General features: G+C 40.3%; 1 pseudogene; it reads left to right on the top strand.

Annotated features, from left to right (window-relative positions):
* Positions 1-1,669: 1,669 nt before the first annotated feature.
* Positions 1,670-4,921, top strand: LOC138812085 (T-cell surface glycoprotein CD1a-like; annotated as a pseudogene).
* Positions 4,922-23,427: the final 18,506 nt, after the last annotated feature.

Raw genomic sequence — 23,427 nt, 5'->3', positions numbered from 1 at the left:
AGGCCTGATGGAAATAGATCCTGTTACGATATTGCTTGTCCCATGGTGGGTCACTCACCTTGCGTTGTCCTCACTCTCCTCCTGGATCTGTCTCTCGGCGGGGTCTGTCCAGGCGATCTCGGACTGTACTTGGCCAAGTTTTCCGGAGGACGGCATTCCTTCCTTAGTCAGAGGCTCGTGCCCCCCTGTTGGGCGCCAGTTGTCCCGACCCGCAGGACGTCAATGAGGGCAATGAACCTAAGCGAGAAGGAATGAAGGGACAAGAGACACAAAGAAGGACAGCAAGACAGGGATTCTGATCAAGCTGCAAATTTTTATTTTTTACACAGGGGTATTTATATGCTTGGAATAAGGAAGCTTTTTCATTGGCTGTTAAGGAAGCTTTTTCATTGGCCATAGCAGCTGCAGGATGTTTGCTTAGGGCAGGGGGAAAGGGTGGTCGTTAGCAGCTGCAGGATGAGGGTAGGATTCTGTAAACTCAGCCTCAAGATGTTCCAGTGAGATAGTCAAGCCTAATATGTTGAGAACTCAACTTTTGGCTCCCGACACCTCCTTCCCTCCCTCCCTCTCTGCCTCCCTCCCTGCCTCCCTCCCTCCCTTCCTTCCTTCTTTTCTTCCTTCCTTCCTTCTTTCCTTCCTTCCATCTTCCTTTGCTGGTCCTGGGACTTGAATTCAGGACCTTTTTTGCTCTCACTTGGCTGTTACTGAAGCTCTACCACTTGAGCCACAGCTCCATTTTCATCTTTTTGGTGTTTAATTGGACATAAAGGTCTTATGGACTTTTCTGTCCATACTTGCTTCTATCTGTGACCTTGAGATCTCAATCTCTTGTTTAGATGACAGGTGTGAGTCACCAGTGCCAAGCTCCTGGGCTCTTTTGAAGGGCACCCTTCTTCCAGGCAAAGTGTGCTAAGATAATCATAGCTGTCGCTTTCCCAGATTTTGAGTAAACCATTCTGGCACCTTTCTTTTTCAAGTCTCTTCTTCCCAATGACTCTTTTATCCCAATTTTCTATCTTCTTTTGCTACAGGATTGGAGAGTCTATGTCCTTCTGATTCATTCAGACCTCATCCTTTAAAAATTTTTTTAAAATATTATTTATTTTTATTGTGAAAATACTGTACAGAGGGGTTGCAATTACATGGGCAAGATAATGAGTACATTTCTTATCAAGCATTGTAGCCTCCTCCTTTGTTTCCCCTTCCCATCCCTTCCCATCCTCCCCCCGCCTCTCCCTCAGACCTCATCCTTTTACAACTATTCTTGGATACAAAATACTATCTCAGGTTGGCTGGGTGAGTTGCCAGGTCACAGCTGGAACAGCAGCTCTGGCACCCTCATCTTCCAGGGGAAACTACAGCAACAAGGAATAGATTAAACTGCAAGAGTTTTTCCAAGTGAACTTCAGAGCTCAGGTAGTTAATGCCTATACCAATTGACTTTGTTCTGAATCTAAGTCCATTTCCCTCCAGGGGGAATGGAGAAATAGGGAAGAGTATCTCAATGAGTTTCTCAGCCCTGGGCAGTATCCCACTCTGTCTTCTGAATCTTTCTCCACTCCACCAGCATAAAATTGAAATTGCATACTCTGGGCAGGTGCTTCAAAGCCAGAGTGGTTATCCCAAACTTTAGTCTTTTGCTCTTTCTGAAGATCTTTTGAAGTACGCTATGTCCTTAAACATGAAGCTTGACAGAAGTAATGCCATTTATCCCTAAGGGAAGAGGCCCCTGATCCAAGTGCTGTAGTCTGCTTAGAGGGGCTGCAGGAAACCACAAGTTGTTTTGCTCAAGTGAGTGCTGCAAAAACAAAAACAAAAACAAACCCAAATGTTTCATTTGCCCAGTATTCTGGGGAATAAGTCTAGGTCTGCTACCAATGCTCGTTCTCACTTCTGTACATGCTATGCAAGGAAAAACCTTTCCCACATTGTTTGCCAAAAAGACTAGCCGAGCTGTCTTGGGGCTGCATGATTTGGGAAGCCTCTTCCCCCACATGCAGTCGCCAGCCTTTACAATAAAGACTCCTATAATTTGGCTTATTAATTGTGGCGTCCTTTGTTTTCTTACTGATTGGGTTACAACATTTTCTCATTGATTGTAAGGTTATATTTTTCTTAGAAGTCTCTGGTGGCCATGGTTTTCTTCAACCTCCAGTTGTGTATCTTCAACCTTCTTACTGTTTGCCTCTTTAGTAGACTCTGTCTTTTTTTTGTGTGTGTTGAATGAATATATTTATTTCCCCTTACAATATTGATTACTGAAGATTACATTTTAAAAGATGGAACTATAGTTCTTTTAAGTTTTCTACAATTGTATACCAGTACAGTTTTGAATATAGTGCAGATTAAAGAGTTGAATTGATAAACGTCTGTATATGGCTATCTGCTTGGGTGTCACATTTCTTTTTTTTAATTTATTTTATTTTTTTTATTTTTATTGTGAAAATACTATACAGAGGAGTTACAATTACATGGGCAAGATAGTGAGTACATTTCTTATCAAGCATTGTAGCCTCCTCCTTTGTTTACCCTTCCCATCCCTTCCCAGCCTCCCCCCACCCCCCCACCCAATTCTCCCCACCCCCCACCAAAGTTGTAAAGTTCATTTTCAAAATGACAACTTGTACTTCTCATTGTTGCAATGGGTCCACCTGTATCCTTATTTAAATGACTTGTTTTTCCCCTTCCCCTCCACAAATTATACCGACATCAAATACAGTGAAAGCAGGGGTTACACTGTGGGGGCAGGATATACAAAGCAACAAAGAAATACTCTTATAAATGCTTTAGAAACAAATGCATGAAAGAAAAAAACCATTTAAATACATATCTTAGGGTTCATTTTCCTAACATCACCTTATCTGAACTTTTCTGCTTGAGTCATATATATACTAGATATTGCAAATAAGGGAAACCATGGGACCTATGTTTCTTTGGGCTTGGCTTACTTCACTTAATATAATTTTTTCCAAGTCTTTCCATTTCCTCACAAATGGGGCAATATCATTCTTTCTGATGGAGTCATAGAATTCCATTGTGTATATACCACATTTTCTTGATCCATTCATTTACTGAGGGGCATCTGGGTTGGTTCCAGATCTTAGCTATGGTAAATAATGCTGCAATAAACATAGTTGTGCTGGTAGCTTTAGTGTGGTCTTGTTTGTAAGCATTTGGGTAAATACCCAAAAGTGGGATTGCTGGGTCATAGGGGAGCTCTATGTGGAGTCTTTTGAGGAACCTCCATACTACTTTCCAAAGTGGTTGAACAGGTTTACACTCCCACCAACAATGAAGTAAGGTTCCCTTCTGTCCACATCCCCTCCGGCATCTGTTGTTATTAGATTTCTTGATTATAGCCATTCTAACTGGGGTGAGGTGGTATCTCAGTGTTGTTTTGATTTGCATTTCTTTTATGGCTAGGGAGGTTGAGCATTTCTTCATGTGTCTATTGGCCATCCTTCTTTCTTCTTCAGAGAAGTTTCTCTTCAAGTCTTTAGCCCACTAATTTATTGGGCAGTTGTTTCTTTGAGGATTTGTTGTTGGGGGATTTAATTTTTTGAGTTCCAAGTATATTTTAGATATGAGACCCTTGTCCATTGTATGGCTAGTGAAGATATTCTCCCAATCCGTGGGCTTTCTATTGATCTTACTAGCTATGTCCTTTGCCATGCAGAAGCTCTGCAACTTCATGCAATCCCATTTGTCCAAACTTTCTTTGATTTGTTGTGTTTCTGGGTCTCTATTAAGAAAATTTCGGCCTGTGCCAAGGAGACCTAGGGTTTCTCCTATTCCATCCTGTAATGTTTTCAGAGTGAGTAGACTCTGTCTTTACAGTCATCACTGCCATTGTATGCCAGTCACCTTGCCTGGCTCTATACTTAGCTCACTCACGTCATGTCCTTCTCGTTCACAGCATTTCTGTCATCGCATTGAGCAATTGTCCTTCCGCATGTTCTTTATCTCTTTCTCACTCCCTTGTGACTACCACTTCCACTTTCTTTGACTCTTACATCCAACCAAGCTGTTTCATTTCCTTAATTCCCTAACACATTTCTCATCTGTTTCTATTTATCCCTTATTTCCTCTCATTCTGTTAAAATTTTCTTTTAATCCTTCCCTCCTCTAATGAAAACTCTTTCTCAGCTCCCTTTGAGTCACAGGTGTCAATAGGCTGCAAGCTGCACTATGCGGAAGACTTAGTAGGATTCCTGGATGTAGCTTATCAAGGCCCTGATTTTCTGAGCTTCTAGAACAATTCATGATTACCATCTCCAAAAGGTGGGAAAAGGGCTCAGCTAGCTGGCAGACTACTCAATCTAGACAACGACTACATGAAATCGGTGCATAGATTTCTCAGTGATAACTGCTCACATTTGCTCTTGAGTCTGCTTGAAGCAGGGAAGGCTCATCTCCAGAGAAAAGATGGGTTCTGTACCCCACTCTCTAGCAGTTTTCCTTTTTAATACCATTCCCTTTCCTCTTCCAATGAGTTTAAGGAGGCAAACAGGAGTGGGAAAGATATTTCTGTTTGGGCTGACATGGAGATTTGACTTTAAGATTGTGTTAGTCCTTATCTGAGCATCATTCCTGTCCTTTACAGTGAAGTCTTGAAGCCTGGCTATCCAGTGGCTCTAGTTCTGGGCCTGGTTGTCTGCAGCTTGTGGGTCATGTCTCTGGCTTCTACCCAAAGCCTGTGTGGGAAATGTGGTTGTGGGGTGAGGAGGAGCAGCTGGACACCCAGAAAACTGACATCATGCCCAATGCTGATGGGACGTGGTATCTGTGAGCAACCCTGGCAGCTGAGGAGATGGAGAGCCTGTCTTGTCGAGTGAAGCACAGCAGTGTAGGGGGGTAGGACATTGTCCTCTACTATGGTGAGAGAGAAATAGAGCCTGGGGTGGAATGGGAGGAGCCCTAGTTGATTAACTTGGAAGACTTAAATATGAGGGATGAGGGTTTTCTGGGTTGGATGAAGGATTCCTCTCCAAAGAAGGAAGAGAGAGGTAAATAGGAAAAAAAAAAGGTAACAGTGAGGTAGCTACTCAATTGAACCAGGTTAATGCAGTCAAACAGGGAACAGAGGGATTAAAAGACCTGATTGATTTGAAAGAACACCTTTTGTGTCCACTGGAATCTACAGGATGATCCTATTCCAAGGGTTGGAACTTCTTGGCAGTGCTAGTGGCCCTGGTTCTTTAGATGGACCTTACATTTTGAGTCAGAAAACACTGGTTAGTTTTAAATACCTATCCTTAATGTTTATCTCTTCTCCCTCATTTGTCTTCCCATCACGTTTGCTTTAACCTACGCAGTTTACCTTCTCCTTTCTCCCTCTATCCTCTTATCCTCAACTCCACCTTTTTCTTCTTAGTGTCAGTGCTGAGATTTGATCTTAGCTGTGTGCACTTGCTTAGACTGGTGTGATATCACTGGGCCACACCTGCAGCTGTGTGTTTCATTGGTTATTTTTAGGAGGGGATCTGGCTTTCTATGTGGACATGAGCCATAGCAACAATCCCTCTACTTTTAGACTTCTCATCATTTGCTAGGATTGCACCCATACACCATGGCTCCCAGCTTCCCTCCTTGGAGATGTAGTTTCACAATCATTCTACCTGCACTGACATGGCAACCACAATCTTCACAGTCTCAGCCTTACATGTATTTTGGGATGATGGGTACATACCACTGCTCCAAGTTTCAGATTGAGAAAGGGTTCTTATGAACTTCTGTTGTGCAGGCTTGTTCTCCTTATTTGTTTGTCCTCCAGTCACAGTTCTTCTATTTTCAGCCTCCCGAGTAGCTAGAATGATAGGCACACGTCACTTACACCCAGCTTATCTTCAACTTATTTTTATTTTTTCAGATATTAACCTTTATCTTATTTATTTTAAATTAATTTTTTCCTCTATGGTTTGGCTTACCTTACAGTTTTTTAAAAAAGAATACCAGGAAACAGGACTTCACAGGGAGGAGGGTAGACAAATGGAAAAAGGACGTGTGGGCAAAGGCAGTCCTAACATTCAATGTATACATGTGAAAATAGAACTAGGGGAATTGAGGGGACGGGTGGGGTTGGGAGAGATGGGGGAGAATGATGAAAAAAGTGACATTGATTAAGATGCATTATACTTAGAAGCTGACATGTTGAATTGAAACCCCTTTGTACATCTACTTAAAAATAATAAACAATAAACAAAATAAAAAATCACCTTCAACTTTTTTTTTAGTCTGTGGTGGGGCTTGAATTCAGGGCTTAGGTGCTGTCCCTCAGCATTTTTTGCTCAAGGCTAGAGTTCTACCACTTTGAGGCACAGTGCCACTTCTGGTTTTCTAGTTCTAGTGGTTAATTGGAGATAAGAGTCCCATGGGCTTTCCTGCTTTGGCTGCCTTTGAACCGTGATCCTCAGATCTCAGCTGCCTGAGTAGCTAGGATTTTAGGTGTGAGCCACCGGCATCCAGCAGTTCCACAATCTTGAGAGTAGAATATATACTTTTTAAAAAATAAAAAATAAAAATGTTATCTTTGCTGCTGCTGTTTTTAATGTACTATGTGATTTTTGTTTCTTTTGTATGTTCTTCCCTCATGGTATAACCCCTGTTTTCACTGTATTTACATTGTATATACATATACAATACAAAAAAAAGCATATAATTTGGGGAGGGGAAGGGAAATAACAAAATGCTGAAACAAGGACACAGATTGACCCATTGTAACAATGAGATGTACAAGACACTATGTTGAAAACAAACTTTACAACTTAGGGGGAGAGAGGGAGGAGTTGGGGAGGTGGGAAGGTAAGGGATGGTAGGGGAAAAACAAAGGAGGGGGTAATAATGCTTGATAGGAAATGTACTCATTACTCTTGTAACTGTAACCCCTCTGTACAGTATCTTTACAATAAAAAAAGAACAACTATGTATCAATGGCAAAGTGTCTTGCCTGCATGTAACATCTTCTCAACAAAATTCTGTGTTGGATTTATATGAAATAGATAGCCTTTAAAAATTGTCTCCTTGGGGCTGGGAAGGTGGCTCAGTGGTAAAGCACTTGCATTGCATACCTGAGGCCCTGGGTTCGATTCCTCAGCACCACATAAACAAAAAGGAAAAAAGCTGGAAGTGGCACTGTGGCTCAAGTGGTAGAGCGCTCGCCTTGAGCTGAAGAGCTGAGGGACAGTGCCCAGGCCCAGAGTTCAGGCTCATGACCGGACCCCCCCCCCCCCCAAAATTGTCTCCTTTCCTGACACCTGTATTTTAGTTAAGGCAGCTTTTGACATTCTTTTAATTAAAAGTCTACTCCCACAGCCAACAAATATCACATTTCTTTTTTTTTTTTCTTTTTTGTCGGTCGTGGGGCTTGAACTCTGGGCCTGGGCGCTGTCCCTCAGCTCTTCAGCTCAAGGCGAGCGCTCTACCACTTGAGCTACAGCGCCACTTCCAGTTTTCTGGTGGTTTATTGGAGATAGGAGTCTCACGGTCTTTCCTGCCTGGGCTGGCTTTGAACCGCGATCCTCAGATCTCAGCCTCCTGAGTGGCTAGGATTACAGGCGTGAGCCACCAGCGCCCGGCCAAATATCACATTTCAATAATTCTATTGCCTATTTTTGTCTTCTGAATCTCCAACAAGAAACCAAATTCTGACTCTTGCCGCTTGTATTATTCAAGAGTAAGCCGGAATCAGAGAGGAATTATTGTTCCAATGATTCCAAAGTAAGAGCAGAGGGCAGGGTGCAGGCCTTTGCTACTCTATGCATTTCAAGAATAAGAACGAAAGTATCATGTTGAATGTTAGTGGAATATGGTGCCTGGTCTCACAGTACCTATATTGTATGAAATTTTTATTTTAGCAAAATCAGCAGGAAATTCACAGGAGCATCTGAATGTGAAAGGTACTAATTTAGATGGCATCTGAAATGTGGTTCCTTTGTGCCACTGACATCAAGAAAAGGGAGAAAAAGTGAGCTCTGCAAAACTGAAGTAGGGGAAAACTAATTTATACATGATCCATTCTCATCATTTCCTGGCAGTTATATTCTATATACCAGCTCTAAACACTGCATTAGTGGACATTGAACAATATTCCAAAGGGAAATAAAAGGTTAGATTGCTCCAAGCTTCTATTTATGACATTTTTATTAGTGTATATTAATTGTATAAAGGGATATCATCATAGTATTTTGCCCATGCATGTATTATTTACAATGTTTTTGCTAACTGATGAATATATAACCTAATTTTATGTGTGCTTTTACAAAACTGTCTCATTTAATATATATTCTTATAAAAATTTACCATCTGCAGTATTCTTTATACTACAACATTACATGAGAAGTGCCTTTCTTAAATGTGCAGCATTGTTGGCTTTCTAATTTTGAATTCACAAGAACACTATAACTGACAAATCTTTTTTTTTTTTTTGTCAGTCATGGGGCTTGAACTCTGGGCCTGGGCGCTGTCCCTTAGCTCTTCAGCCCAAGACGAGCACTCTACCACTTGAGCTGCAGTGCCACTACTGGTTTTCTAGTGGTTTACTGGAGATCAGAGTCTCACAGTCTTTCCTGCCTGGGCTGGCTTTGAACATCCATCCTCAGATCTCAGCCTCCTGAGTAGCTAGGATTACAGGCATGAGCCACCAGCGCCTGGCTAACTCTAACAAAACTTATCCAACACATGTGCTTTCTCCATAGTCTTCATGAGTTTAAGAACATGGGATCACACTTCCATGGTATGTTATTGGGCCATTTCAATGAGTGAAATCTCTAACAATGAACACAAATATTGGAAAACATGGCACTTAATACATCAAGAAAAAAGGATGTCTAGGGAGGAAAATAAGAAGGTAGAGCATCGCCCTTTTTGACCTTCAGTGAGAAAGTGTCCTTCAGGTCAAGTTTCATATACTCTTCACATACCCATGGATAACTGTAAAAATGCTGTGGGTATTGACCTTGGGATGACAAACAAATTAATAAGTAAACAAATGAGCAAATACTGAGATTACACCTAATAGAGATCCACCATTTACCCCAAATGGTAGTCTTATTCCAGATACTTACCCACCATGATCATCCTTTTGCTCTCCACTTGACTGTTCTCAATATATTCAAGGGCACAAAAAAGTCTAGACATAGGTATCTTGGATTAAGTATGATTCATTCTAACCCACCTAGGTTCCAGTCTATTCTACATGTGCACAGCATGTGTGTGTGTGTGTGTGTGTGTGTGTGTGTGTGTGTGTGTGTGTGTGTGTGTGTGTGTTTGGTTAGTTGACTCTATACTCATTGGCAGTGACCAGCCTGAGACACTCACTAGAACATGTCCACCACAATGTAACAGGCCAAAGGTAATCTCTCCTATAAGATTCTGATCCAACTTACTCTTGCTCAAATAATGACCCAGGATCTGTATCACTGATGAGCTGAAGGTGGGTTGGATTATTTGATGCTTAATTTCTATGCTATAATATGGGGATTTTGTCTTGGATGTTATAATTTTTTAAAAACTTGATTGTAAAGGTGATATGCAGGGCTGGGAAGGTGGCTCAGTGGTAGAGCGCTTGCCTTGCATGCATGAGGCCCTGGGTTCGATTGCTCAGCACCACATAAGCAAAAAGAAAAAAGCTGGAAGTGGCGCTGTGGCTCAAGTGGTAGAGTGCTAGCCTTGAACTGAAGAGCTGAGGGACAGTGCCCAGGCCAAGAGTTAAGGCCCCACAACTGGACCTCCCCCACCAAAAAAAGTGATATACAGAGGAGTTACAGTTGCATGAGTCAGATAATGAGTACATTCATTTCTTCTTGAACAGATTCACCCCTTCCTCATTCTCTCCTAGTTTTTCTCCTCCCAACTTCCCTCTCCTCAAAGTTGTATAGTTCATTTCCAACATAGTGTCTATGAGTACCATTGCTGAACTTGGTTCATGCTTTGTCCATCATTTCCCCTTGCCCTCCCCAAATCAGAAAAACGTATATACAAGACAAAGGGTACAGAAATAAAAAACAGTGACAGAAGGGAATAAACCAAAGAAACAAGGAAAGAAAAGAAAAGAAAAAAAAGAACTGTAAACAGTATAATAACCTCTTACTACAATTTCTTGAAGTTCATCTATAAGCATCTTTTTTTCTTTTTTTACTGGTTGTGGGGTCTGAACTCTGGGCCTGGGCGCTGTCCCTCAGCTCTTCAGCTCAAGGCTAGTGCTATACCACTTGAGACATAGCACCACTTCTGGCTTTTTTTTTTTGCTTATATAGTGCTAGGGAATCAAACCCAGGGCCTCATGCATACAAGGCAAGCACTCTACCATTAAGCCAACTTCCTAGCTCCTATAAGCATCATTTTATATGATCTTATGCACATAGCTATTGAGCTCATGAGATCCTCTCCTAAGAATATCCTCCTTTGTCCTCACTGGGTGGATGTTTAGCTTGTTGTTTAATTAGTGATGTCCAGGGGTAATCATTTGTCTTTTACTATGTATTGGATAAAGTTGTTTTTAAAGCTTGAAAATGTTGAAGTCATTTTTTTTTCAGCACTAGAGAAGCTAGCTTGTAGTTGACATCATGGAGACAAGGAGGTAGATACAATATACTAACAAAATATTCCAGATTAAACCATACCCAAAGTGTGAATGAATGGCCCCTAGACTTCTCCATCACCATAGCCAATGCACTTCTTTTATTGTTTCAACCTACGAGCTTGAGTTTCCTCTTGCTGGTCACCTGCAAAAGCATCCTAGCTGATGTACATGAATCTCAGTGGACTCACTGATTTTGAGTTTTGTTTTTAGGATCCTTTCTAATCCCTATTCTTCCTACTTTCTTCTCAAGATTTGTTATTCCTCAAAACTGTTTTCCTTCATTTTACTGAGTTTTCCTTACAAAGTCTCTCTTTTGTTATTTTGTTATTTTAATTTTTTTATTGTAAAGATACTCTACAGAGGGGTTACAGTTACATGAGTAAGGTAATGAGTACATTTCCTCTTGAGCATTATTATCCCCTCCTTTGTTTTTCCCAAGCCATCCCTTCCCTCCCCACCTCCCCAACTCCTCCCTTCCCCCTGCCCTTGAAGTTGTAGAGTTCATGTTTAACATAGTGTCTTGTACATCTCATTGTTACAATGGGTCAGCCTGTATCCTTGTTTCAGATTTTTGTTATTTCCCTTCCCCTTCCCAAATTAGAAAAATGTATGTATAAGATTCAGGGTGTCAGAATCAAATACAGTAAACACAGGGGTTATACCATGGGGGAAGAACATACGGAAGAAACAAAAGAAATCACATAGTATAAGTACATTAAAAACAACAGTGACAAAGATAAACCCTCTAGTGTCTCTACCTTAGGGTTCATTTCACTTAGCATTACCTTGTATGGCGATATGTGCCTAGCTTTTGACCTTTTCTACTTGTCTGGTAAAGTTATCCTAGACGTATATGAGTTATTGCAAATAATGGAAACCATGGGACCTATGTTTCTTTGGGTCTGGCTTACTTCACTTAACTAATTTTTTCCAGGTCTTTCCATTTCTTAACAAATGGGGCAGTGTCATTCTTCCTGATGGAGGCATAGAATTCCATTGTGTGTGTGTGTGTGTGTGTGTGTGTGTGTGTGTGTGTGTGTGTGTGTGTGTGTGTGTGTGTGTATCAATCACATTTTCTTGATCCATTCATCTGCTGAGGGGCATCTGGGTTGGTACCATATCTTAACTGTGGTAAATAATGCTGCAATAAACATAGTTGTGCTGGTAGCTTTAGTATGGCCTTGTTTGTGCTCATTTGGGTAAATGCCCCAAAGTGGGATTGCTGGGTCATAGGGGAGCTCTATGTGGAGTCTTTTTTATTTGGGGGGGGGGGCATCCAGTCATGGGGCCTGAACTCTGGGCCTGGGTGCTGTCCCTCAGCTCTTCAGCTCAAGGCTACCACTCTACCACTTGAGCTGCAGCGCCACTTCTGGCTTTTTTTCTTTTTTGCTTATATGGTGCTGAGGAATCGAATCCAGGGCCTCATGCATGCAAGGCAAGTGCTCTACCACTGAGCCACCTCCTTCCTAGCCCATCTATGTGGAGTCTTTTGCGGACCCTCCATACTGCTTTCCAAAATGGTTGAACAAGTTTACACTTCCACCAACAATGCAATAGGGTTCCCTTTTGGCCACATCCCTTCCTGCATCTGTTATTATCAAGTTTCTTGATTATAGCTGCCATTCTAACTAGGGTGAGGTGGAATCTTAATGTTGTTTGGATCTGCATTTCTTTTATGGCCAGAGAAGTTGAGCATTTCTTCATATATCTATTGGACATTCTTATTTCCTCTTCAGAGAAGTTTCTCTTTAAGTCTTTAGCCCACTTATTAATGGGGCAGTTGTTTCTTTGAGGATTTATTGTTGGGGGATTTAATTTTTTGAGTTCTAAGTATATTTTAGATATGAAGCCCTTGTCCATTGTATGGCTAGTGAAGATCTTCTCCCTATTTGTGGGCTTTCTATTGAACTTGCTAGCTATGTCCTTTGCTATGCAGAAGCTCTGCAGTTTCATGCAATCCCATTTGGCAACCTTTCTTTGATTTGTTGTTTTTATGGGTCTCTATTAAGAAAGGTTCGGGGGCTGGGAAGGTAGCTCAGTGATAGAGTTCTTGCCTTGCATGCATGAGGCCTGGGTTCAATTTGTCAGCACCACATAAGCAGAAAAAGCTGGAGTGGTGCTGTGGCTCAAGTGGTAGAGTGCCACCCTTGAGCTGAAGAACTGAGGGAGAGTGCCCAGGCCCAGAGTTCAGGCCCCATGACCAACAACCAAAAAAAAAAAAAAAAAAAAAAAAAAAAGAAAAAGAAAAAAGAAAGGTTTGGCCTGTGGCTAGGAGCCTTATAGTTTCTCCTATTCCTTCCTGTAATGTTTTCAGGTGTCTGCTTTAACCGAGGTCTTTGATCAGTTTGGAGTTGATTCTGGTGCAGGGTGATATAGAAGGATCTAACTTTAGCTTTCTACAGGTGTTTAACCAATTTTGCCAGCACCATTTACTGAAGAGGCTGTCTTTTTTCCAATCTATTTTTTTAGTTCCCTTGTTGAAGATTAGGTGTTAAAGATTAGGTCTGTGGGTTCATTTCTTGGTCTTCAGTCCTATTCTATTGGTCCTCAGTTCTATTCTTGTGCCAGTACCAATCTGTTTTAATTACTATGACTTTGTAGTAGAGTTTGAAATTTGGTATTGATATTCCTCCTTTGCTGTTCTTTCTGTTAAGGATTATTTTTGCTCTTGGGGTCTTTTATCGTTCCATATGAATTATTCGATTGCTTCTTCTATTTCATTGAATGAGGTTGGGATATTGCTGAGTATCGCATTGAATTTCTTTGGCAGTATTTCCATTTTCACAATGTTAATCCTCCCGATCCAGGAGCATAGGAGGTTTTTCCACTTCTGTAGTTCTGCTTTAACTTCCTTTTTCAGGTTTTTAAAGTTTTCATCATAGAGGTTCTTCACTTCTTTAGTTAACTCCTAGATATTTTATTTTATTTTATTTTATTTTATTTTTTGTGGAGCTATTACAAAAGGTGTTGTTTTCCTGATTTCAGCCACACTATTCTTGTTACTGGCATACAGGAAAGCCATTGATTTCTAAGGGTTAATTTTATACCCTGCTACTTTGCCAAAGTTTCAAGTTAGGTCGAGTAACTTGGGAGTGGAGTCCATGGGGTTCTTTAAATACAAGATCATGTCATCTGCAAAGAGGGAGAGTTTTACTTCATCTTTTCCTATTCGATCCCCTTTATGTTTGCATCTTGTCTTATTGCTCTAGCAAGTCATTTTAATACTAAATTGAAGAGAAGTGGAGAGATTGGACAACCTTGTCTCATTCCTGAATTTAGAGGAAATGGCTTTAGCTTTTTGCCATTGAGTATAATGCTGGCTGTAGATTTGTCATACACAGCCTTTATTATATTGAGGAATGTTCCATGGATTCCTAGTTTTTCCAGAGCTTTCATCATAAAGGGGTGTTGGATCTTGTCAAATTCTTTTTCTGCATCTATTGAGATAATCATGTGGTTCCTACCCTTGCTCTTGTTGATGTGATGAATTGATTTGCGTATATTGAACCAGCTTTACATCCCTGAGATGAATCCTGTTTGATCATAGTGTATGATTTTTTTGATGAGTTGTTGAAGTCGATTGGCCAGAATTTTATTGAGAAGTTTTGCATCGATTTTCATCAAAGAAATGGTTCTAGGGACTGGGAAGGTGGCTCAGTGGTAGAGTGCTTGCTTTGCATGCATGAGGCCCTGGGTTTGATTCCTCAGCACCAAATAAGCAGAAAAAGCTGGAAACGGTGCTATGGCTCAAGTGGTAGAGTTCTAGCCTTGAGCTGAAGAGCTGAGGGACAGTGCCCAGGCCCAGAGTTCAGGCCCCATGACCAACAAAAAAATATAAAAGAAAAAAGAAAAAAAGAAATGGGTCTATAGTTCTTTTTCTTTGATGGGTCCCTGCCTGGTTTTGGGATGAGGGTTGTAATGGCTTCATAGAGTTTGGTAGTGAACTTTCACTTTCAATTTCATTGAAGACTTGGAGGAGTATTGGTGTGAATTCTGCTTTGAAGGCCTTGTAGAAATCAGTTGTAAATCCATCTGGTCCTGGACTTTTCTTGGGTGGGAGGGCTCTTATTGCTGCTTCTATTTCAATGCTTGATATGGATCTGTTAAGTTGATTTAAATCATCTTGGTTTAGTTTGGGAATGTCAGTATTTGCTAGGAATTTGTCCATTTCTTCCAGATTCTCAAACTTATTATCATAAAGTTTTGAGAAGTATTCCCTTATAATGTTCTGAATCTTGGTTGTTTCTATGATGACATTTTCATTCTCATCTCTGAGTTTATTTGGGTGTGTTCTCTTTTTTTTCTCATAAGGTTTGCCGAGGGTCTGTCAATTTTGTTAATTTTTTTCAAAGAACCAACTCCATTTTGTTGATTCTTTCTATGATTTTTGGATTCTAATTCATCTAAATTCTGAGTTAATTTTAATTATTTGTTTCCATCTACTGGATTGAGGTTTGGCTTGTTGATCTTTTTCAAGGTGCTTCAGGTGCATCATTAAATTGTTAGTTTGAGACCTCTCCAATTCGTTGATGTATGACTCAGAGCTATGAATTTTCCTCTCAGTACTGCTTTTGGCGTGTCCCAGAGGAGCTGGTAATTTGTATGTTCATTTTTGTTAAATATTATGACATTTGAATTTCTTTTCTAATCTTTTCCATGACCCATTCATGGTTCAACACTGTGCTGTTCAGCCTCCATGTGTTACAGGATATTTTTTGGTGGCATTTGGTTTTGAGTTCTAATTTTATTCCCTTGTGGTCTGAGAGAATGCAGGGCATACTTTCAATGTTTCTGAATTTGGACAGATTTGCTTTGTGACCTAAAATGTGGTCTATTTTGGAGACTGTTCCATGTACTGCTGAGAAGAATGTGTAATCTATTGCTGATGGGTGAAATATTTTATAGAGGTCTGTTAAGTCTAGTTGGTCTATACAGTTGTTTAAATCTGCTGTTTCTCTATTAAGTTTTTGCCGAGTTTATCTATCCAGCAGTGAAAGTGGTGTGTTAAAGTCATCAACAATCAATGTCTTTGGATCTATATTTGATTTTAGGAAAGTTAGTGTTTCTTGGACAAATTTAGGTGCTCCAGTATTTGATGAATAGAAATTCAGAATAGTTATATCCTCTTGTAGGAGCAACCCTTTTATTAGTATGTAGTGCCCATCTTTATCTCTTCTCACTAATTTTAATTTGAAGTCTATTTTATTTGGTATTAGGATTGCTACTCAGCCTGTTTGTGGGGCCTCTGCTTGGTAGATTTTATTCCAGCCTTTCACTTTCAGAATGTTTGTTTTCGTGGGGAAGGTGCATCTCTTGAAGACAGCAAATAGATGGATCTTGTTTTCTGATCCAACTAGAGATTCTATGTCATTTGATTGGAGAGTTAAGTCCATTAATATTGAGAGTTAGGGAGGTGTTTGGAAGTTCCTGTCATATTATCTACCTTCTTAGGGGCCGTGCCACCTAGGTTCTGCCTATGTTTATCTGATTCTTTGTTTGGGGGTTGTTTCTCTGCCTTCATCATGTTCTAGTTGGTTTTCTATGTGTAGGACATCTTCAAGTATCTTTTGTAGGGCTGGTTTGGTGGAGGCATATTGTTTTAGTTTTTCTTTGCTGTGAAAGGTTTTTATTTTTCCAAGTTGTGAAGGAGAGTTTAGCTGGGTACACTATTCTTGGCTGATAATTGTTTGTTTTTAGGGCATGGAATACTTCATTCCAGGCTCTTCTTGCTTTCATGGTCTCTGCTAAGAAATGTGCAGTTATCCTGATTTGTTTTCCTTTATAGGTGATTGATCTTTTCTCCCTGACAGCTTTAAGGGTCCTTTCCTTGGTTTCAATGATCCTATGCAGATTACAATATGGTGGTGGGATGTGTTCTGGTCTGGTCTATTTGGGGTTCTAAAGACTTCTTGTACCTGAATGGGCCTATCTTATTACATGTTTGGGAAGTTCTCTGCTAGGATTCTGTTAAATAAAATTCCTGGACCTTAGGCTTCTTTTTCTAGGTCCTCTTCTACCCCTATTAGCCTTAAATTAGGCCTTCTGATGGTGTCTTCTATAGGCTGAATGGATCTATCATATTTTTTGGATTTGTTTTGAATACTTGTATGTTCTTTCTCTATAGTCTAGGCTGTCTTCTATCCCAGAGCTACAGTCTTCTGCATGGTCTAGCCTACTGTCTAGACTTTCTATTTTGTTTTTTATTTCCCTTCTCTCTAATTGCTAAGTTTTAATGGTTTCAATTTCTTTATTGAAGCTTTGTTTTAGATCTTGTATGAATTTCTTTGCCTCCTTGACTTGGTTTTCTGTGTTCAGTTTCAAATCCCTTAGTTGAGTCACTATACTTTCACTGGACTCCCTTTCCTTTTGTTAGAATTCATTCAGCTTTCTGGTTGCGGGTTCCATGAACTCATCTATGAATCTTTTGTTTGCCTCATTACAGTCACACATAGCCTTATGTAGGCTTTCAATTTTTTCATTCAGCATGTTTACCAGTAGTCTTTGTAAAGCATTTTGAGAGGTATCTTCTGGATTTTTTTTTTTTTTTATTAATTGCTATGTTTCCTGTTTATCCTGTGTGGGAGTTGAAATTCCTTGATTTGCCATTTTTCTTGTGTTTCTCTTGCTTGTTCTGCCAGTTTGGGAATGAAAGCAAATCCAATTCCTCACTAGAACACAAGTACCAACCAAGAGTCCTGTAGTTGTGCAGATTTTGGAGGTTTATAATTAACAATGGGTATTTTCACTCTATCTCACCTTTTTTGGGAGTGTATATCCAATTACACATCAGAGCCCAATTCTAAGACCTACCCAGAACCCTGCAGTTGCACAGACTTTGGGAGTTTACAATCAACAATGGTTATTTTTACTCTATCTCACCTTTTTTGGGAGTGTGATTATATCCTATTATATACCAGAATACACATCTAAGACTAGCACTTACCCAGAGCACAGTAGTAGCAGAGACTTTGGGGGTTTACAATCAACAATGGGAGTTTTCATAGTATCTCACCTTTTTGGGGAGTGAGACTACATCAACTACACACTAAATCACAATTCTAAGATAAATTCTCATCCAGAGCCCTGTAGCTACACAGGAATTGGAGGTTCACACTCAGAATGGGTATTTTTACTCTATTTCTCCTTTTTGGAATTGAAAATATCTCCACTTCCCCACCAGAACACAATTTTATGGCAAGCTTGAACCCAAAGCCCTTCAGTTGCACAGACTTTGGAGGTTCTCACTCAAAGATGGGTGCTTTCCCTATATCTCTCCTTTTTTGGAGATGAAAGTATCTCCAGTCCTTCACCAGCACACAATTTTAAGATAAGCACCAACTCAGAGCCCTGTGGTTGTGCAGACTTTGGAGGTACACAGTCCAAATAGGTATTTCACACTCTCTCTTCTCTATTGGATATGTAAGTAGGCCTGGTACCACCACTAAGCACAGTTTTAAGACAAAATCCACATCTGGGCAGTATCTTTGCACCGATTTTAGAGGTTCCCAATTATAGATAGGAATTCCCTTATTTATCTCTGCTTATCTTTGTGGGGGGGTAATTATGTTTCAGAAGTGGGGATTAAAACAGTTGTAATCAGTGAGTAGCTTTGTTCTGAGGTTTAGGATCGCTTGGGCTGAAGGGATAACACCCTGAGCCACTTTGGCACAGTTTCACTAACTATAGATATAGTCTAGCTCAATGTTTCACATTTGGAGTTCAACAGAGTAAAGAAAGCAAAGAAGGAATAAAGCAGTAGAAATAATTATAAATGGGTGAAGTGTAGTTAGGGGAAAGATTGAGATATACAATGAAATATAGGAGAAAAATCAGATTAGAGGGATGTAGCAAAAGAAAGTAACAGAGTGAGGAAAGTTATGACTTAACTTCTAAGTAAGAAAGAGAAGAAAAATTAAAAACAAAACAAGAAAAAAACAAAAAGACAAAAAACAAAAAAACAACAAAAAACCAAAACCAAAACAAAAAGGAAAGAAAACATATTCATTAAAAATAAAAAATTAGGACAATTATATATGTATGAAATAATAATACTAAAATTAAGAATACTAATATTGTGCAGTGGGGAATTGGGTGATCAATTTATACTCTGAATTAAGTCTATACACAGTTATGGAGGAAGTGTAGTGGTAACCGTAGGCTGTGTATCTTGTGAACAAAACAGGAATGAGGAAGGAAAAAAAAAAACAACAGGATTGTTGCAAAAAGAAAAAGAGAAGGAAACTAAACTACCAACAAACACACATAAAAAACTGACATAAAAAGAAAAGAAAAGGTAACAGAGAGTTAAACTAGTTGCAAAAAATAAAAAGAGGAGGAACAAAAAAAAATTTTAAGGAAGTTAAAAAATGAAAAATAACAAAAAATATAATTGGGAAAAAAGGAAAAAGAGAGAAAAAAGTATCTTCTATTTATTTGGGCTTTTATGTCTCCCCTAAGTCCGTGTTCCAGTCTCTTGATGGTGTCTTTGATTTGCTTGTGATTGGTTTTCCTGGTTGCTTGGTTGCTTTCTCAAATCAGCTTGTTTGGGTGCGCAGAGAAACGTTCTGCTTTACAGGTTTGGGGACTTGGCGACCTTCTTCTCAGACTAAAAAGCACGATCTCTCTCTCTCTTTTTTTTTTTTTTTCCTTTGTGCTGCCCGGAGGAGGTGGCTGGAGATTGCAGTTTGTTGCTGCTGGAACTGAGCTTGGGTGTGGTTGAGGTTTTGGCCTGTCTGGAGTCAGTGGCTTTTCCCAGGCTTTTATAGCCTGCCCAATTTTTATTTATTATTTTAAATGAATTTTAGTAAGGCTCCTGCAGTCGGCTGAGCGGCCAGTTCCGGTGAGGTATGGGTGGAATTTCTTGGCTGCCTACAAGGAGTCATGGCTACCTCTTGGTGCTCACCAGGTAGTGATTCCCTCCGGCCTTCATCAAGCCTTCCCCTGGATGGGGCAGCCTTCCCCTGGGCGGAGCCGACTCTCACAGGTCCAATCCCTTGCCCTGAAGAAAAATAGTGCAGCCTGCTGCGTTTGTGTCCCGAGTTATCTGCTAGCTGTCAAGGCAGAGTCTACACCAGTATCCAATATGGCCTTGTTCTCAGTGGCCGAGAGGGGGAGGGCTTCCTACACTGCGCTGTTCCGTGGGAAGGAGTGGGGATACTCACGGTTTCCCTTGGCTTTTGGGCCCATCCCGATCTGCGCCAGTGGTCCGCAGGATGTGGAATTCGCTTCTGATCGTTCAGTCCGTGCTGGAGGTGGGTGAGGAGAGGCAGCCCTCCGTCTCCGGCCTTTGCTTCGGCCTTGTCTGGCCAGTCACACAGCAGCTGCCAGTGGCCATGGAAGCCGCTGTGCTCAAATCTGTCTTCTGGTGCAAACTGCCTGAATTTTTTTCTCCCTAGGCAGAATCTTTGTACTATTACGGCTCACTTGGTGTGATTTTCCCGTAGTGAATTAGTCCCAGAATTGCAAAAACTGGTTTCTTGGAGAGAGCTCACACATAGCCCAGCTACATCTCTGCCATCTTCCTCTCATCTCCTAGTAAGGTTTTGTAGTGAGTATTGAAAGCTATAGAAAGGGATAAAATTCAGAGGGTTGCCATGAGGTGGCAGTAGAGATTAAAACAAAGTTTCCGAATCTTTGTTATTACTGAAATATCTGAAGTCTGAGGTCCCCAATCATGGAGCAACTTACAAGCCCATATTTCGATCCACAATAACTACTTGGCTCTAAAAATAATTTACTAATTACTCAAAATATACACACAATTTTAAAGATAGATGTATCATAATATTAGAATACAGTCCAAGGAGAATATATGACCAATAAAACTAATGTAAGTGGGGTGAATTTGATCTAATGGGTGCCATATTAATGTTACATCACAATGAAACTCTTTTGTGCAATTAACTTACTCTAATAAACATTAACAAAACAACTCAAGAATGCTGTACATTTCATGTGTGTATGCACGTGTGTGTATGTGTGTGTGCAGGTATCAAGGCTGAACTCAGGATCTCACAGTTTTTGCTCTAGGCTAGAGATCTACCACTTTGAGCAACACTTCCACCTCCAGCTTTTTGGTGGCTACTTGGAGATAGAGTCTTTTATGGACTTTGCTGACTGGGCTGGCTTGGAATGGGATCTTCAAATGGTAGCCTCCTTGAGTAGCTAGGATTACAGTGGAGCCATCTGCACCCGGCTAGGAAGTTGTACACATTAAAAAAGTACTGCATGGGCTGGGCGCTGGTGACTCACATCTGTAATCCTGGCTACTCAGAAGGCTAAAATCGGAGGTTCACAGTTTAAAGCCAGTCCAGGCTGGAAAGTCCTTGAGACTCTTTACTCCAATAGACAGCAGAAAATTAGAAGTGGCTCTGTTCAAAGTGGTAGAGTGATAACCTTGAGCAAAAGAACTCAGGGACATCCTTGTGCTGAAGAGCTGAGGGCCCAGAGTTCAAGCCCCATGACCCACCAAAAAAAAAAAAAAAGGAGGAAGAAGAAGAAGTCAGGGACAGCGCCCAGGCCTAGAGTTCAAGCCCTACGACCAAAAAAAGCAAAAGCAAAAACAAAACAATCAAAACAACAAAAAAAAGTTGCTGGTGCATTATAAACTGGTTAGGTATAGGTCACCAATTATTAGAGGACTGTAAGTTGGTGAAGAGTGGTTAAGTTATATATTCACAGATAAAGTTATTCAGATCATAAGTTGCTCAAGAGAAGTGCAGTTCCCTGGTCCTGAGGCCACAGGGAGATTGCTGCCACTAGTTCCTACAGGAGAGAAGTTACTTGATGCAATAGACAGTGTTCTTTGGAAAGTTGTTCCAGGAAATTTTATAAAGCTCATGGGTGTATATGTTACTGTGTCTTAAATAAGATGATTATGTCAGCCTTCAGTGAAAGTTGGGAAAGTGACTTCATATAACACAATAGGACTTGGCCCAGGGGTGTAGCTCTGATGTTCTGCCAAAGGTGAGGGAAGATTCTATGGTGTCTGTAAGAATGAGTAGATTCTAAGTCTATTCATGTAAAATTTAAATTATTTAAAACTATCCTGAACAACAGCAATTTTAGATTATGTATCATTATGTATCCTTCCTTCCTTCCTTCCTCTTTCTTTCCCTTCCTTCCTCCCTCTTTCTTTCCCTTCCTTCTTTCCCTTCCTTCCTTCCCTTCCTTCCTTCCTTCCTTCCTTCCTTCCTTCCTTCCTTCCTTCCTTCCTTCCTTCCTCCCTCCCTCCCTTTTTCCCTTCCTCCTTCCCTCCCTCTCTCTCCCTCCCTCTCTCTCTCCCTCTCTCTCTCTCTTTCTCTCTTTCTCTCTTTCTCTCTCTCTCTCTTTCTCTCTTTCTCTCTCTTTCTCTTTCTCTCTCTCTTTCTCTCTCTCTTTCTCTCTCTCTCTTCTCTCTCTCTTTCTCTCTCTCTCTTTCTCTCTCTCTTTCTTTCTCTCTTTCTTTCTTTCATCTTTTTCTTTTTTTCTGTTCTTGTTTTTTGTGCCATTACTGTGGCTTGCACTCAAGGCCTAGAATCTATCCCATAACTTTTTATCACTCAAGGCTGTTATTCTACTACTTGAGCTATAACTCTATTTCTAGCGTTTTGGTGATTAATTGGAGATGAGAGTCCCATGGACTTTCCTGCCTGGGCTGGCTTCAAAGTGGGCTCCTTTGATCTCAGCCTCCCGAATAGCTGGGGTTATAGGTATGAGCCACCAGCCTTTGGCTTAAATTATGTTGTTTTAACATTAAAAATACTGAAACAGTATCAGGCCGACATGGATAAAAAAGATCTTGAAAAACCTCATGAATTGTTGAACTGTTATTTCCAGATTGATGATTCAAGTGAAACTGGGCATGAATTTGGTATCTATATACTTATGTGGATAGATGGCTGGACATATGGAATTATAGGGCAGAAGAATAAAATCACCCCTTATACCCCTTATCTTATTTGTTAGCTGGGTAGAGTAAAACTCTACTGTTCTCAATTTAATCAATCAAATAAAGGAGGGCTTTCAGCTAGTTGCGGTCACATGATTGCCCCTCAGCTTCTGTAAGTTTGTCTGACACCCTTAGAGGTCAGATATTCATCTCTTCCTCTACCCCTGGTTGCTGGTGGAGAAGGCACTTTAAAACCATCCTCCATTAGTAGCACCTGGGGGTTTCATTGTGCTCATCGCACAGGATATACCCAGTATTCTTGGAACAATAGTGAAGGAGCTACGATGGAAGAAACTCTGGCAACCACCTCCAAATATGGGGTGGGAGACCTTTGGATTGAGAACTAAGAATGGTAAAAACTGAAGCAAAGCAAGCAAGCCAACAAACAAAAACTCCCCCAAAGCAAAAGAGGAACCTGGGAAGCCAAGTTCCCAGATACCTTGGAATGTCACAACCCTGACCTTGTCTACTTCCAGTCTTTTTCCTTTTTTTTTAAAAAAAAAACAAGACAGACATAATCATAGTTTTTAGTATTTAGTTTTGATTTTCTGTTCCTTTAGCCAAAATTTAGTCCTAACAAATGTCAGTTGAATATCAAGTAAATACCGATAGCTTTGCTTTATGACATAATCTCATCACAGCTCTCTGTTTTTCTCATTGTAATAACCTCTTATTTTGTTGAAGCTAGATTAGACTTTTGACAATCACTCTCAATATAGGTATATAACTTCTCTTTTATGTGTATATTTTTTAAGGCATGGAAATAAAATGTTACCAATTATTCTAAAATTTATATGAAAAGAAACATGGCAGCTATCAGAGAATGCCTAGGAAAATGGAATAGTCCATAACTCATTCCTACCAAACTAGAGATAGCAACTTTATCTGTATTGAATCTAGGAAAGCTACAACTTCACCT

This window comes from Dipodomys merriami, unplaced genomic scaffold (assembly GCF_024711535.1).
Source record: "Dipodomys merriami isolate MVZ:Mamm:240054 unplaced genomic scaffold, mDipMer1.0.p SCAF_56, whole genome shotgun sequence".
Lineage (NCBI taxonomy): Eukaryota > Metazoa > Chordata > Mammalia > Rodentia > Heteromyidae > Dipodomys > Dipodomys merriami.
The sequence above is the reverse complement of the archived record's forward strand: the minus strand, read 5'-3'. Positions and strand labels throughout refer to the sequence as shown.